We start from the raw sequence: 9,656 nt of genomic DNA, 5'->3' as shown, positions 1-9,656 counted from the left end.
AGCTCCCTCAGTACCCTTGGATAAATCTCATCCAGTCCCTTAAACTTCTGAGTGGCTAAAGGTGCTTTAGGAGCTGCTCAGGACCCTAAACTCACTCACAGCAAGGGTAACAAGAAGACCAGGCAGTTCCACACGCTGTAAATTGTGCAGGGTCAGAAATGGAACCAGCTGTGGCGCAACCCGGGTGGGTGGCCAAGGTCACCATAGCAATCAGTGGAAAATGAATTGATATGAAACCAGAGCCCTTTCATGGGCAAAAGTCATGGGCTTGCCTCAGTCCCCCCCAAAAGCAGCTTGTAGTGGGCATTGCATCATTAATTAGAGCCACTTACTGTACTAACTTTCTATTTAGGTAGCTCCTAAAATGTTTGTATTGTTGCTTGTGCCCACAAATCACCTGGCAGGCCGCTGGTTGGCTTGGTGTCTCTACCTCAGTGGCACTGGCACTGTGTAAGGGCAGAATAAACACTAGTGTCTGCCCCATCTAGCTTAAAAGATATCACTATTTATTGCTCAGCTTTTGGTCTTTCATCTTCATCTCCCGAAGCTATATTTAATTTTCCCTTGCCAGTGTTATCTGCTCTGTGAAAGATGTTTCTGTGTTTGCTTATGAGCTCTGAAGATCCTCATATTTCCAGTACTCAGCTCTGTTAGTGTCCTTTCAAAAGACATCCAATAAAATCACCTTTTAGTCCTGGGGATTCCCCTCCCTCCTCCCCAAAAGTAAATGCATTTAAGACTCTCCTCAAGGATAAATGTTTTGAAGCTGCTAATGACCTGCAGGGTTCCCCTTCCTTAAATGTTTTATTGCAGTTTTCCAAATAGTACGTAACTGTTAGAGACTAACAATCAGGGTGACACAGTTTTTTCCCCTCATACTGTGAAGGTCATGATGTGTGACCTGGGTCAAATCACACGTAGCTGACTTTTCCTAACGTTGCCTTGGGTTTCAAGTACAGGTGTTCTTCTTTGAACTTGATAGACCTTGACTTTTACTCATGATTACAGATCCTAGCATTTCTCAATTTCAGACACAATCTTTACTGGTTTACAGTTGTAGCAGACCTACTTAAGGCAGGTATTTCTTTGTGGCTTATCCTCTCAGTAGCAATTTACATCTCTGCTAGACAGGGCTGTGAGGTGAAATCATTTCACATTTGTAGAAGACTTTAAAAGCACCCTCCTGAAGGTGTTGTAGTAAACGCTCTTGTTGATCTATATCCTTATTTTCCCCATATCAAGCAAACTCATGGCTTACAAGTATGTAACTTGTTAGAGACAGTATTTTGAACATGTAGAGAATCTGTGGGCTAAGTTTTGCTCTGAGATATAGGAACAAGGCTTATTCTGTGAGTAAGAGGAGAATTTGGCTCTAAAATGCCAGCAATTTTTGGTCAAGTTATAGGAGCACTTTTTTTTAACGAAAACCTTGTGAACACAACAATTTTAGTCTTGTTATTTGCAAAGGCCAGAAAAATCACTACAGAAATGTAATGTAATGAGTATCAACTGAAAGTTTACTGTAGTAGTATTGTTAGCACTAAAGTAATGAATCTAGAGAGGGCTCCCTAGAGGACTCATTTAGTAATGATTTATTAGCTTCAGATTTATTGTTTGACAAACAAGTCCCTCATGGCAATGTCCTCTCTAGCATTTTATTATTAATGGTAAGATGAAGATTTTTTCCTGGCTGCACTTTTATCCTTGGGTAAAAGTCTCATATTCTTTTCCTTTTTTAGTTCATCTTCACATTTTGTGCTACTGTCTAGGAGTTTAATTTTGCTTAATTTCTTTATGCTGAATGTATGTCAGTTTAAATAAGCCAGCCTTTTTAATAAAGTCCCACTGGAACTTCTGAAAATGCATGAACATCTTCCAATTTTGCCTCAAGACTGCAAAAAGGCATCTCTGCATTCAAAGAAGGATTGTATACTACAGGATAAAATACAGACACCAGCAGTATTCAGTGCTTACAGAGAGGGCCATAGAGAAATCATAACCTCAACGACTTCTTTTTCCCATCACCTCTGTAAGATACAGATCACAATCCATGTATTGTGTCTACAAGAGTGCAATTTGCTGTACGTGTCTGTCTCTAGAAACCTGTATCTCCAGGTGTTCTCCTCCCTTTTTTCTTTTCTCTTTTTTCTTCTCTTGTCTTTCTCTCAACTTCCTAGCATTCATCTGACTGCTCAGGTGAGCTAATACATAACCACCCCACCCCTTCCCCCCCCCCCCATTTATGAGAAGCTCATTACATAAACCTCTTTCTACCCTATAGGTGGTGTTATCTTTTCCTTACATATGCAATATGGCTTCTTTTCTTAGCATGTTTTTAACTGTTTCTTCTTTGTGAAGTGTTCTTATTCTTGGAAGTGTGATCTTGGGGGAGGAAGGTCACAAACCTTACAACTTTCAGTGTGGCTCTGTGTTATGCTCTTTTATTCTATCCCTTTATACATAGGCACAGGTACATTTTGCCAGTTCTGTCCTGTCCTAATAAATATGAGGTATGGGTATGCTAGAGAAAACACTGGGCCCTTATTATCAAACACCAAATCACGCACTAAGTTTTCAGGCCACCAGATCCTGGTGTTTTGTTTGCAGAATGATTGCCTGTTGCAATCTATACTTATGTGCTGTGTTTCAGCCTAATTGCAGGGTCTCTGACGTGTTGATAAAAGCCTTTTGCATAACTTTGTGTTGGAAGGGAGGAACACTGCTGACACAATCAAAGCTGATTTTGATACACTGAGGTGATCATTCTATCGTTTACATCACCAGTTTCTTCAAGAAATTTGGATCACCAGCTTCTTCTTCTTCATATGTGCAATATTCTACAGTCTGACCAGCACAATCATCTTTATCATGTTTTTTTTTTTTTTTCTGTGATGAGAATTCTTGCATCTTTGCAGTAATTTCTGTAGTCTTTGTGTTGGGTGTTTGATTATTTTTCCTGTAGATTTTCCAAAATATGCTTTTTGTAATGTTACTGGACTGAACTCAGTATTAAGAAGTTGAATATTTGCAATTCTTTACCATGACAAGGCAGCTGTTCTCTCTTTGATGGAAGTGTTTATCCAGAAAGCAGATGTGTTGTGTACTTATTATTCAGAACTTGATTTCCATAACAAATGGTTTTCCTGTTGAAAACCAGTCCAATAAATCCTGCAGGACTTAATTTGTGATGATATTAGCATGATTTTTGCACTGATGATGACAACCTGTTTCAGACATACGGGAGAGGCATTTTCATAGTTTTGCTGCTACAGTGTAAAAAACTACAGTATTAGCAAAGGACATTAATCACCAATGTTTTTGTAAGCATGGCTTTGGAACCTCCTGTTTACGAGGGCCCTGTTTTTCCTTCAGCATCAAAGGTATGCTCAGTTCTTGACACTCAAGAAGGAATTAGATTTTGACCTGTTTAATTAAGCAGAGTTTTTTACCAGCAGAGAAATATAAGCATGAGACTTAATCAGGAGCTAACAAATTATACTCCACTTTTCTTGGCCAGATTGCTGGTTCATTCTCATGCAATCATTAATTCTGGAGTAATGGCCTTTTTGCAGCATTGTGCTTACTTTGGATCTAAAATGCCAAGTTCTTGGTCCACAACTCTCAGTAGTCACCTCCACTGACCACCTGGTACATGCCTTGAGTTATCTCTGTCTTCTCACACTTTGCCCTAATGTTCCATCCCAAAACATCCCTGTTACTCCCAACCATTGCAGTTCTTTCACCATGAATGTAAATTAATGTATCCCATCTAGCTGCAGATTATCCTCATCTAATAAAAATATAATCTCTTCTATCTTGAATAATGAATCTTTCCAAAACTCTCAGCATTCAGTAAGGTTGGACAATACATATAATTTTTATTAAGATCCTATGTACTGGACTAGAAGTTTAGGCCTACCTCACTGAAATATTTTCACAAAGGACTATCTGGGGGGCTAAGCCTCCTGTCTGGAAACTACTGTATATTATTTAGGCACTATACTGCTATTGAAGGACTTGCCTCAAGTGTGGCCTCAAGTGTGCCATAAAGTTAGCTGTCACATTGTGTTTTTATTGCTTAGTTCTTCTCTCTGCATGCTGTAATATCTCTCAATATTCTCTTTCAGAATTTACAGAATTCACTGTACAGTCTTTCTGATCTCTTTACAGTACAGTTGCAGGATGTGGCCATGTTGTACAGGGTCTAGTACAATTTCCTGTAGGTAGAACATGGACAGATTCCTATTTTCTTTGGTCATCCATTATTTACTTAGAGTATTCAGACACTGGAGAAGGCTGTTTGCTCTGTAGTCATCATCATAGTAACTTTTGTGCTTCTTAACACCAGCACTTAGCTGCTCTTGCAAGTCATGGTTGCAGGTTTAAAGAAACTGCTTGGCAATCTTGTTTCAAGGCCTCTCTCTGTAACCAGTGTATTGGTGTTCAGAAGTTGCTACACTTTCCTCATCAGCTTGCTTGGTTTATTGAATGAGCACTTAAGCGGCATAGGAATATTATTCTAAAGATGTTTAACCAGAACAGAAACAAAAGTGCAATTGCAAATAATATTTTTTTTTTTTTAGGAAATAACATGAAAAGCAATCTCAAAGATACTTTGTGGAGCTTTACACGGTAACACACAAATCTAGGTACTTAGCTTTTGAAAGACCTGTATGTTTTCAAATATGTTGTAGATTTGCAACCCCTATTCACAATCTGTGGAATGTGTACATTCTCATCCTCCTGTTCTGAAGTTCTACAACTGTTTGTGAAAGGTTACATATCATATCTCATTTGTCAGTACTTTGGCAAGATATCCATTAAAAATAATCTGCAAATGCAGGAAACGAGAAAATCCTGTTTGAATGTGTCTAAAGTGATATGTTTGGTTCCACTGGTTTTTCACACTAAAAGCACCTGGTAAAGAAACATTATTGCCTGGAATTAAATCAGGAGATGTAGTTACAGGAATCTTATTTAACATATGAATCAACAAACGGCAGAATTGTTGTTAATTAAAGGAATTGAAATCTTCTTAAGCTGGAGTCCCTTTTAGTTTCCTGAACCCTTAAACGATGCAGGTGTTGGCTGTGGGCTCATCAGACCCTTTTGCCAAAGAACTGGCACTCCCGTTTTTGCGCTTTCATTTGAAAAAAAAGACCCCCAAACTATTTAGGGCCATCATTTCACAGTTTAACTTTAAGCCAGAATAAGCAAACACTGCTACTGAAAGGAGCAGTTTCTCTATTTTCCTCAGTCCCTCCTAATTCACTCCCATGCCTTGTTTTCTGCTGACAGGGCTGTTCTCATGGCCGCGCATTGACCCGGTTCAGGGAATTGATCTGAGTTACAATTAACCAGGCAAAACCCAAGTAAGTAAATGAATAAAGGTTAATCGTGACCCAGATCAAACACCTTATCCTTTTCATCACACAGATGAATGCATGCTCATGCTGGTGCCAAGGAGGGAGATGTGAGGGGGCCTGACAGGCAGTGGGATTGCTTCTTTCAGCAGCAGTTACGTCAGTTTATGACATTAAAGCATTAATGCACTGCCTCTGGGGGATTTGTTTCGGTTTCTGTCATAGCCTTGAGGGATCTGGTATGCTTTCTGTCTTGGGCTGTTTATATTGCTAAAATGTTTTATTTTGCAGAAGGCAGTATACCTGTAAGTAGGTATAAATGGGGCTGTTACCTGGCTCCTTTAGGAAGCATATTATAAAGAGACAGTAATCTGCATCAATTAGCATGTTAAAATGAAACTTGACAGAGAGATAGGGGAAGATATTAAATCCCTACACATTTTTTTGTTGACAGAGGAAAGTGAAACTATTAATGGTTCCAGTAAGCAAAAGTCTGCATCACAAGCTTCGTCCTCCATCAAACAATTGTTGTAGTAAACGTTTTTCTCATGTGTGAGATTCTCTGGGCCTTGATGGACAGTAAGCAGCAGCATTCTTTACTTCTTATTTGTGCTCACCCTTGCACAGCCCATTGTGCAGTGCTGACACCGGTATTTGTGTGGGCATTCAGTGAACCAGATCAGAGAAGTGAGCCAGTTAAAAAATAACCCACGCAAGGAGACCCTTTAGCTGGACCAGTTTCCCATTTTGATTTACTCTCTCCACAAAAATAGTGGAGCTGACACAGCTCAGAGCATAGTCACTCTTTGAGATGGCATGATTACTGAAACATTTACATTTGGACTGCATCCATATGTTTAGTAAGACTTAGTTCCTTCACTACTTCACCTTTCCACATAGTGACCAGAGTCAGCAAAGGAGTTTTAGCAGTAAATCACAGGTTGGTGTTAAATGCAGCAGGGCATTCTGCTTGTACCCAGTGTAATTTGGAGACTGGGTCCTGCTAATTCATTTCCTCCCACAGCCCAGGGCTTGGATGACCTAGCAGACTCCAGGGCACCATAAATCTATTGACAAGGGTATGGTATAGGTCCATGTCAGGAGCTTTGCTTGAACTGCTTGCACAACTCAGGTGTCAGAAGCTGGTGATTCCTCTTTAATTTTGAGCTAGTGATTTTCTGGGGTGTTGATGATGTTCTTGGAAGCTACCCTAATACATAATATTTTTCTTTTGTAATTCTTATTCGCATTGTCTCTGCTTTAAGGCAAGTTTAATTTTGAAATTGTGGTCAATTTTAGTCAGTATGTATGTCTTGGTTTAACCCCAGCTGGCAACTAGGTAACACACAGCCTCTCACTCAGCACACACACACAGAAACTGATGGGATGGCAAGGAGAGTTGGAAAAAAGGTAAAACTCTCAGGTTGAGGTAAGAACAGCTTAATAACTGAAGCTAATAATAATAATGATGATGATGATAAGGGAAAAAACAAAAAGAGAAGTAAAACCCAAGAAGCAGCACAGAACACATTTGTTCCAAGCAGTGATTGGCCTCTCCTGGACAATTCCCCCCAGTTTATATACTCAGCATGATGTCTGTGGTATGGAATATCCCTTTGGGCACCTCACGTCAGCTGTCCATGCTTCTTCCTAGCTTCTTGTGCACCTCCTCGCTAGCAGAGCATGGGAAACTGAAAAGTCCTTAACTTAGGGTAAGCACTGCTTAGAAACAAACATCCGTGTGTTATCAAAATTTTTCTCAAAGTCAGTCCAAACCACAGCACCATGCCAGTTCCAAGGAAGGAAACCAACTCTATCCCACTTGAAACCAGGACAACATATTTCATGCACTGCTCTTTCCTCATCCACTGGCCCAACAACTCTTGATGGAGTAGGAATAGTAGGAACACAACAGGAATGATACATGCCAATGGAAAAGATATGCATAAGGACATCAAGATATTGAGTGACTGGATGATAAAAAGTCAGATGAATTCAGTCTAGAAAATTTTATATGGTATTCATTCCATTTTGAATAGATATGCTAAAGTATTGAGCTATAATAGTTAGTTCTTTGATAACATCAGTTTTGTGCTCAATAGCAAATAAAACAGAGCTGACTCTACATTTTTGTCCACATCTGTTGAATTGGATTGAAATGCCTCTATATCATATGAATCTTATGAGGATGAGGAAGTAAACCTGCTACCTAGATGGTTTGATACTAGAGGTATATTACTTTGAAATGATGTAAAGCCTAACTGATTTATTTAATTTGTTTTAAAGTTATAATTTCTGTTCTAAATTGGGTTGATAAGCAGGTCATATAAATGAATCTATTAATCATTAGAATAATAGAAGTAATTTCCTAAGGGAAATCACACACACACCTCACCCCTTAAGGAGTCCTGTAACTTGAGAGTCAATTTAAGTCAATTTATTTATTATACTTGGTCAAAATTATGAAATCCTGATACTTAAAATCTAGTGTCCCTTGTTTTTTCTTAAGTAAGTTATTGCTTTTCTTCCTGTAGGTTTTTCTTCTATACCTCTTATTTACTTTTCTCAAATTTCCCTCTCAGTCTATATTCTCCTGCCTGTCCCCTACTCTCCACCAACCCAGCCTCAGACATGCTCCTGTGTTACTAGTTGTTTTAAAAAATTTGTTCAATATTTATCTAAGGCAGGTTAATCCACATAGTTGAGATGCTTCTCTTAGAGGAGAGTGTTTATAGAAATGCCTTTTTCCAGCTAGGTTTTAGAATGTTTTGGTTTTCATGATAATCCATAGCTGTTTAGATCACAGAGAAAACCTTTAAATCATGTCGCTGTAATGGAGACCACAGCACTTACCTGTCTTTATCATTTGATAATGATCTGGCTCTCCATTGTTACTTACCTTTCCATTCCATGGAGTCACCACTAAGGAAATCAGGAATCTTATGACTTTGAATGAAGTGAGAACTTGGGCTCTGGCTTGATTGCAAAATGAACTGGGGCAGCCCTGAGGCCCTATACTTCCCATGGAAAGAACCTGAGCATAACAATTAAATGGCCCTGAACTGTAGCTGAAATGAAGGTCAAGATTGTTTCTGCTCAAAAAAGAAACCCAAGCTCCTTAAAATGGATTTGGTGTAGCCAAGAGTAGAAGTTGTTATCATCCTTCAGTCTAATGGCACCCATTTTGTACCAATAAGCAAAATTGTTTCTTGAACAACAAGGCAAAGTTTGTTCAAAAACATGATGCCTCCTTCCTGCACATATGCACTTAATCTGTGCATCCCAACTGTGCTATAAGCACCATGAGCCACAAGTGTTGCCTCATGATTAGAGGGGCAAACTGTGCCTGACAAAGAATTTTGTGTTGTTGCAGTAAGTCAGTAGAATTTAATCTCTCTGTCATGGTGGAAATGCTTGGTGGAGGAAAGGATAATGGTTCTCCTTCTCCAGTATGTAATGAATACCCTTTAATTGCCCAGTGCTTTTAGTCATGTGTGGAGAGTGCTTTGCAGATATTTCCCTTAACATTAAAATATTAATTACTTGGAAGGTACAGAGCCGTAGTTTGCCTCTCAGAAGATTTGAACTGGTCTATCTTTGAAGACTCTAAATATGTCGGTTGTTGATTTTGGATCTGTTTTGGCAGTACACAAAGAAAATAGAGTGTTAGTTTATGGAGAGAGTACCTGATGTATGCAGTTATGGTCATGACAGCAGCTCTTTTATGTATGGCTCCAATTCCTGTGATGGCCTAGAGACCCTCAGCAGTGACAGTGATTCATTGCTTTCAGTGACAAAAAGCTGTTAGTGGAACATCTCAGTGCTCCAAATTATCCCATTTATTATGTCACTGAAAGCAAAATTGTAAAGTTCTTGCAATTAAAATAAAACTTTATTTTTTACTGAATATCCTGGGATGATATATTTGAACATGTTACGTTTGGAAATAGGGATTTCTTTTGCAATCCTAAAGAGGCATGCAATGAAATTGTACCAAGCTTATTTCTAATTCCTAGCAAGTAGGTGTCCTGATCATACCAGTCACTGGCACCAGCTGTCGTGCTGGTAGACAGCAGCATGCAGCAGAGAAGCAGAAGGATGAACAGACATGAAGAGTGAGATGATTTCTACTGCTTATATATTGTAAAAAAGAGAATGATACAAAAGGTAGGTAGAGGAGAAATATCAGGAAATGACTCAAGTATCTCATTCTATGATAGAGAGGGCTAAATGATGAAACAGAAATAGAATGAAAAGAATAAAGATATAGTGACATTATTTAATTTTTATATA

The sequence above is a fragment of the Coloeus monedula genome (genome assembly GCF_965178545.1).
Source record: "Coloeus monedula genome assembly, chromosome: 1".
NCBI classification, from domain to species: domain Eukaryota; kingdom Metazoa; phylum Chordata; class Aves; order Passeriformes; family Corvidae; genus Coloeus; species Coloeus monedula.
The sequence above is the reverse complement of the archived record's forward strand: the minus strand, read 5'-3'. Positions refer to the sequence as shown.